An 8,706-nucleotide genomic window follows, 5' to 3' on the forward strand; every position below is an offset into this window, starting at 1 on the left:
TATTATGAAAAAAGTGTTTGCCATTTGATGCAAATGCTTCATTTTGAGATGTGTGTATGGCATTTTTAATGCAGTGCTTCATTTTGAAGATGTGAGGCATTTTGCATTTTGTGTGTGCAGTTTTTGGGAATTGTGTGTAGAGTTCTGAAAAAAAGGAGACATAGTTTTGAAAATGTGTGTAAGCAGTTGGAAAAATATAGTATAGGACATTATTTTATTATTTATTATTATTACTTCAACAAAGGCTTTGTTTTGATAGCACATCTTTATTTCTTGTTCAGTGTAGAACATGATCACATAGATAACTTGTTCTTGAGTGGCATCAATTATCAACATAACCCAGGAAATAAAGCCTTTGTGACAAACTGTGACCAACAGGAACAAAATAAGGATTTACTACAATACATTCATGTAAATCTCACAAAAAAAGAAAAAAAAAGAAAATAGTTTATATATATAGTCAAATGTTAACTTACATTATGGAGTATCTCCTCGGGCTTTATTAAAATAATGCAAAAGGAACACTAGATGGCAGTGTGAGAGTATGATATGATGAGTGAACCATGGAGTGAACTGGCCGTACTAACCTACGGTATACAGCTCTACTTTAACAAATACAATTAGCTTTATTATCATTCACTCAGATAATAAAAAGCAAATTGTGATTTTAGTTCTGTGAATGAAATTACTGTGTAGGAGCTTCTAGAGGGTTCCTCTGTAGTTGTGCTGCCTGAATCACTGCCATCCCCCAATTGTTTTTCCCAAACTTCTAATTCCTTCAACTACCTTCTTGCCAGCATCAACTATTGCTTCACCAACTGCTACCAAATGATACAATGGATTAAACCCCTCAGCTTCCTCTCTGGCCACACGTTCATGTCTGTTCTGCAACTTTTCTTTTTCCTCTCTCAGTTCTTTCTCATGCTGTTCCTTCATTTTATTCATCAGGTTTGCATACTCCCTTTCTTTCTCCTCTCTGTCTCTCTTTCTCTCTGCTTCTCTCTCCTCCTTCTCCCTCTTTCTCTTCTCATTCATTTCCTGCCTCTCCCTCTCCCTCTCCTTCTCTCTCTCTTTCCTCTCCCTCTCTCTCTCAGCCTGAAGTTGTTCATTCATTTTCTTCATCTGTTTTTCATATTTTTCCTGAAGTTTTCTCTCTAATTCCTCTTTTTCTTTGCGTATTTGCTCTTCTTTCTCTTTCAGGATGCGTTGTTTCTCCTCTTCGACTGCCCTCTCGGCCTCTTGGAACATCTCGTTTGTGTAGTGGCTTCCTCCGTTCTTCTGGTTTAGATTTCTGATCTTCTGGAGCAGCTCAGTGACCTGAGAGCGATCCTTCAGCTTATTATTGAAGACATGGTACTGGCCATTACATCTGGTCACGAGTTCTTGCAGGTCTGAGGATTCCATCAAGAAGTCTTCAATAGTTGTGTCTTCAAGAAGGTCCCCATGAGTAAAGAGAACCATGCTGTATCTGTCTGCAGCCTGTCCAAAGATTTCTTGAATTCTTGCCACTGTCTGCTTTTCCTCTTCGGTTGTATCTGCCCAGCCGGATGACCACCAGGAACATATGGGGTCCAGGAGCAGCATAAGAGATGCACTGGCATATATCTTTAGTTGTTCTATCCATGCCAAACCTAGTGTCAAACAGGCCTGGGGTGTCGATAACAGCCACCTGTTGCCCATCCACCTCAGCTTTGCCCTTGGAACAGTCTACAGTCATAGACTTTGCACTGAACTTTGATTCAAAGCACTGTCGTCCCAGAATGGTGTTTCCAGTGGCACTCTTCCCAATCCCTGTCTTCCCCACCATCACTATCCTCATATCCTCATTATTTCTGCTCCAACCTGTGTAGAAGAATGTGTGACACTGAATAAGACTCAGGTTGTACATGCATTGTAGTTAATACTACAGGAAATCCAGTTGTGAATATTTATATTGGGGCTTATAATGTTGGCTTATTTGGCTTTCTTTCCATGATCTAATATGGCTTCCATATATGGTTTAGTTCACTATTTATTTATTTTATTTTTATTTATTTATTTAGGGAAAAGCACCAGGTATTTTAAAGTACCCCATGCATTAGTGTCTAAGTGACTAATGTGTACAAGAATCTTTGAAATTGGTCCAGTATTGAGCAAGAACGCTGTAACCAGCAGCCGCAAACCAGGCTCTAATGTAATCATACACGGCAAATAGACATCGTCTATTTCTATGAACCATAAGTTTTGTTCTTGCCACTGACAGGCTCCGATTATTATTCTGTCTGATAACATTATGGTAAGGATCCATACAAAGATAGACCTTTTTGTTAAAGAGTAAAATCATTTTAAGTTGAACTACCCAGTAGGCTATGTCTATGGAAGCATTAATCTATAGGAGCTACACAAAGACATTACATGAATTAGATTCAACAGTGTTCACTATTATACAATTATTTATTATAGTGATCAAAACATAAAAAAATTATTAATTAACAAATTATTAAAATGGATACAGCATCATGACTTACCAAAATTGCTGTCCATGTTTAGGTTGTAATAGTTCCTGTCCCTGTTTAGGTTAAAGAGTACGGAGTAGATACTGCAGCTGAAGTAAAGACAGAGTTCAGAGTGTGTCTCCTGCAGCTCCTTTGGAACGGCTCTATATATGAGCCAAACCAAACCCAGGAATAGCTGCCCACATAATGAAAGTGAAACTGAAGCTTTATATGGTACCTGACCCTCCCCGTCCATTAACAAGAAGCACTTATTCAAAACTACAGACGCTGCTGCACAAAGCACAAAGCCCGCCCCCCTTCAGTATTTACAAGAAATGGCAGCAGTTCTCTTAAGGTCCTCATGATTCTGCCACTTCCAACTTCAGGATTATGGAGTTATATTATTTACTATTACTATTTGTGTGCAGCCCGTCCCAGAAATGCTTGTTACTAATCCTAGCTTCTGGGGAGTTTACTCCCCGGAGTCCTTATGCTTTTTTCCCCAGCGTATTTCCTTGGAGAACGTTGGCACCAAGATCCTGGTTGCAGCTGTCGCCGTGGTCCTGCTGCACTCCCTGCTGAGCTCAGCGATGCCCTGCAATGTTATGCTGCGTCCTGCTGAACCCTGCAGCTTCCCGCTACATTCAGTCACTGTTCCATTATTAATGTGACTACTATCGCCACTGTTCATCACACCCCCAACCGGCTCGTCAGACACCGCCTACCAAGAGCCTGGGTCTGTCCGAGGTTTCTTCCTAAGAGGGATTTTTTCCTCACCACTGTCGCACTGCTTGCTCTTGAGGGAATTACTGGAATTGTTGGAATTGTTGGGGCTTTGTAAATTATAGAGTGTGGTCTAGACCTACTCTATCTGTAAAGTGTCTCGAGATAACTTATGTTATGATTTGATACTATAAATAAAATTGAATTGAATTGAATATTCCTATCTTTATTCAAGAGCGCATTCTTTCAATTTGAGCGCATTTCGCGCCGATATTGCGTTCAGATTTTGTAATCATTTCCCTCAAAACCTTGCTCTCATACTCAAATAGCCACTGCTTGCTCTTGGATTTGCTGTGCTTCTGCTCAAACTCAGACATGTTGTTGCTTAGACAGATTTCCTGCTCTCAGCTTTAGCCCTTCTCCTCGCACTCAGATTCTGTGCGCTTGCAAATCTTCTCCTCTCGGATTTCTCCTGCGCTCTCAGATTGTTTGTGTTACATTGTTTGTGTCTGTGGTCCAGTATTAAGCGAGATCGCTGCAGTCGGCAGCGGTGAAACAAGCTATAATGTAAGTTAACAGGACTAAGAATGTCTTTAGTCGAGGACAGCCCTACGTTACAATGATTTTGAACATTTTCATAGCATGGACCCTACATTTGTTACACTTAAGGGGCACAGACCCTCATTTTATGTAAATTTGTCTCTTGGACCCAAATCTGAGAATATTTTTATTAAACCTATATATGATTTTTTCTAGAATTCCATGACTGGAAAACCATAAAGTGCCCTTGCTGGTCCCAAGACCCAACATTATCAACCTGGCCTACTACACAGAAATCACATCATCTTAGTAAAACATTTCAACACAGCATCAACTGATGCAAAGGCCAATGATACTTGAGAAATGTAAACTTTTGGAGAGGCCTCATTGCTGGAAATGCCATCATCATCATCATCATCATTATTAGAATTAGACAGATGCACTGTCCATGGACAACAACATCAACTCTGGCAGGAGTGCCGTTATTAAAGGCCTCAGGTCTTTGTAAAGTCGTATTGCCTCTGTAGCTTTATGACACTGTGCTATGCTGTTCTCTTCCATCACCATCAAACAGCTCATGCAGGTCATGGTCGCAGGAAATGTCTGTTTTCCACAGACAAATGTCCTCTTGGAGAACAATCCCCACTCTTTCATACTGCAAATAATCTTGTGCGTGATAGAGCTCAGGTACATTATACATCAGACATGGTTTTCCATGATAATTAGGGTATCCGTTTCCACCTGCTCGAATGCGATGGTTGTCCCACATTGTCATTAGCGCAGGGGCTAATGGACCCACGTTTGTATCTCGTAAGTTACCCCACTAATAATGCCTGAAATGATACCAAACTTCTACAGTAGTACAAATAGGTTATGTACTCATAAAACGATGGATTGGAAAGTTTGTAAGTACACTAACTCTCCCAATGTTCGACCCAGGTGAAAAAAGCTTCTGGGGGGTGTTTGGCTCGAGGTCATGGTGCACAGGACCCTAAGGTGAAATTACTTCGAACCATCACTTTAAAGTGGGGGCGGCTGTGGCTCAGTGGTAGAGTGGTTGGCTGCCAATCGGAAGGTTGGCGGTTCAATCCCTGGCCCTGCAGTGCCATGTCGAAGTGTCCCTGGGCAAAACACCGAACCCCGAGTTGCCCCCGATGCTGCGCCATCAGCGTGTAAACGTGTCTGAGTGTTTATCTGTACGGCACCCTCGACCACAGTGTATGAATGTGTGTGTGTGTGTGAATGGTGAATGGTTTCTGTACTATGTAAAAGGGCTTTGAGTAGTCGTTAAGAAAGCGCTATATAAAAAAAAAGTCCATTTACATTTAAACGACAGAGGGTGAAGGGAGGTGGTAGCACCGGACTCTTTGACAGACAGTATGATAAAAATAATGTTGTTTTTTTAACATTAAAGTATGTAAATTAGTCACCCTTTAACAACACAAGTAATAGTATCATAACTTACCATGGTAGTATTTGCTGGCCATTTTTGGCTGACTTTCTGCTGCTTCTCATCTTTGTCAGCTGGCTGCTTGCAGCAAACTGACAGTTAAAGCATGGTTTTTACAGTCCAAATGGGAACATCACTCTAAGGGCGTTTTCACACATGAAAGTCCGAACCAAGGTCCGTACCAAGGTTCATGTTTTTGTTACATTGTATACATTTGATCCGGTAAGTTTTGGTTTCACACTGCAGTTTTGCAAGCGCACTAAAGATCTCTACGTGACAAAACTACGTCCTGCCGTCATCACATACGTGAGCTGCGTCTCCAGATAATTATAATTGATTGGTTTGTTGACGGGCTTCCCCGTCCTCTCGTATCCTCTCTCTGGGTCCGAGTTTAGGCTATTCAACTGACCGCTGCTCTCCCCTACTGCCGCGGCTCTTTTTGTTTTGTTGTGATGTAGAGAAGCAAGACACGGGAACTTTCTTTCTGGAGCATTTATTCAGAGACAAACTGAAACCTACACTGTACATTTACTACCACTTAACAAATAAACTGCTGATGTATTCTCTGCTCTGATAGCTGACAGCTGTCTGCTCTGAGCGCATTTACCGTCTCTCTCTCTCTCTCTCTCTCTCTCTCTCTCTCTCTCTCTCTTTCTCTCTCTCTCTCTCTCTCTCTCTCTCTCTCTCTCTCTCTCTCTCTCTCTCTCTAAAGCACCGAGCTGTTCCTTAAAGGAGCTTCCCCGGTCTTGTAACACGAGGAGAGCCTGCCAGAGCTTCCTGTATTTGGTCCGAAAGTCCGAACCATCCAAAAAATGCTTTCACACTATCAACGAACCGGACCATGGTTCAGTTTGGTCCGGACCGAGACCACCTCTTTTTGTCGGACCAAAATTTGGTCTTTTGATCCGGACCGTGGTCCGGGGGAGGTTTCACACCTTTAATTTTTGGTTCGGATCAAACTAAAAAGTCCGAAAGTCCGGACCAAACGAGGTAGGCCTATGTGTGAAAACGCCCTAAGAAATAAATCTGTAAACTAACAGAAAAAGTACTGGCAGCTCATTACCTGGACTTTGTCCCATAATTAAAAAATTTAATGTTTCAGTAAGATAACCGTGTCCATGGTAAAACAAAAAAAACCTTTTCTGTTACATTATGGTGTAGCTATAGAAAAAAAACTAAATAGCAGCAAATGTACTGGGCTTACCTGGACTTTTTCCTGGAATTAAAAATGGAGATTTTCTAATTCATGGTTTAACTACAGTAAATAAGGAAGACAATTTTTGACAAAATTAGTTACAGCAATAAAAATGTAGCAGTTACACAGTGGACATTATAGTGAAACTGCAGTTTCGATATGCCAGCAAAAGAGTCAGTCCTGCTATATCCACGCAACCTGCATAACAACTATAACTACAGTTATAATTCCTCACTCTATCTGCTGCTCACCCCTCCCTCCACCATTTACAAGAACTGGCAGTCATCTGCAGGAAATAGTGCACACATCTGACCCCCTATGGAATAAAAATGGAACTACAATTGCTTGAAATGTTCTGTGGAACTATAAATAGGACATTCTGTTCAGTAACAGGTTTGTGCCCTGACTCAGAGTTGTGCTGTTGAGTCTGACCAGCCAGTTTGTGATCAAGCTTCGTTCTTTTGTGATGATGAGGTATCATGACTGGGCTCCTGACCAGAGTGGCAACCTAGGTCTGATCTGTTTAAGAAATAACGTATTGTCCCACTAGAGAACTGCGCTCCCAGAATGCAGAGTTACTTGTGGTTCCTATGGTCTCTAAAAGTAGAATGGGAGCCAGAGCCTTCAGCTATCAGGCTCCTCTCCTGTGGAACCAGCTTCCAGTCTGGGTTTGGGGGGCAGACACCGTCACCACATTTAAGAGTAAACTTAAAACTCTCCTCTTTGATAAAGCTTATAGTTAGGGAGTGAGGAGTTTCAGCGTCCGCCTAGTCCGGCGGGGGAGGGTGTATAGCTTCAGACACAGCACCCCTTCTCTTCTCAGGTTCTCTTCATAGTCGTCCGATTCATCTACCAACCCTTACAGAGCTGGCTACAGTCCTCAATTATTTGTCTCAAATGTATCTCTAGCATGGCAGTGATTTGCTACTTAACAAATATAGTACATGTTCCACTACAAAAGAACATTTCATATATATATATATATATATATATATATATATATATATATATATATATATATATATATATATATATATATATATAGTAGTGGTATAGACACCACTGTTGACTATTTAGTATGGCCACAGTTAAGCACAATAACTGTACACAGTCCAGCCATAAGTTTTTACCTAGTCTTTTTAACTTGAAATTCCTAATGTTCCTATCTCTCAACTTCATCATCTCCCGAGGGCAGCACTCTTTCACTTTCAACTATTCAGTAAATGTTAAAAAAAGAATTAAAAACCGCACAGAGGGTTATGCACAACCACTTGTGTTTATTACCAGATTATTGCACGCAGTTGTATAGAACAGAACATAGAAATGAAGCAAAAAATCATGGTTTAACATCAGAAATGAAGGGATGAAGGCTATCCTGCAATTATCCATCACTCTACCCTTCGCTCAAAAGCACATACACACACACAGTGTGTGGAATGATCTGTATTCTGTACAATAAATATGCATACCTGCTCCGCATACCATTTTTAAGTTACAACAGTGTGATCAAAATGCACATGTCCACACACAAGATGAGGGGGAGGAGATGTCAAAGGATGAATGGTGTTTAATTTGTTGGGCCAGAAGCACACACACATATAAACCAGTAGCACAGATATAAATAAAGCACCATTAAATAAAAGCCTGGTGTGTTCCTGCAAGTGCAAAAGATTTTACGTGACAAGCCCAAGAGTTTCTTCCTTTAAGTCCCCCAAGCAACAGATATCAGCTTACACACACACACACACACACACACACACACACACACACACACACACACACACACACACACACACACACACACACACACACACACACACACACACACACACACACACACACACACACATTTAGGAAGTAAATCATCTTGATTCATTATATAAATATTCCCCTGTAGTTATTGTTAAATTAATTAAATAGAATCAAAAACAGTGTTGTTTTTTAAATATGGTTTTGGACCTGCCCACTGTGCTTCACATGTTTGTGTTAACTCCATATAGAAACCTGGGCTTAACAGTGCAGTGTGTCCATCAGTAGTGGGCCTAGGGATGGGAATCTAGAACTGGTTCCAATTCCTTTTATCAATGCTGCCATGTTTTTTGTCAGTTGCGCGTTGCAAATCAATGACGCCAAACTCATGCATCTATGCCACTACACTGAAGGAGTCATGGTGGAAAGGAAGAAATGGTCCAAAGCATGTAATGTCTGTAAAATGATAATTCCAAGTAAGAGTGGAAACACCAGCAATATGCACAACCATCTTTCTACCCAACATTGGTGCAAATTCCAGGAATGTTCTGTATTTGACCATCTACGCATGAGTG

At 41.0% G+C, this 8,706-nt stretch overlaps 1 pseudogene; it reads right to left on the reverse strand.

The window, feature by feature from the left end:
* Positions 1-200: 200 nt before the first annotated feature.
* On the reverse strand, positions 201-5,328 carry LOC120561995 (annotated as a pseudogene).
* Positions 5,329-8,706: the final 3,378 nt, after the last annotated feature.

Source organism: Perca fluviatilis, chromosome 1 (assembly GCF_010015445.1).
Source record: "Perca fluviatilis chromosome 1, GENO_Pfluv_1.0, whole genome shotgun sequence".
Classification (NCBI taxonomy): domain Eukaryota; kingdom Metazoa; phylum Chordata; class Actinopteri; order Perciformes; family Percidae; genus Perca; species Perca fluviatilis.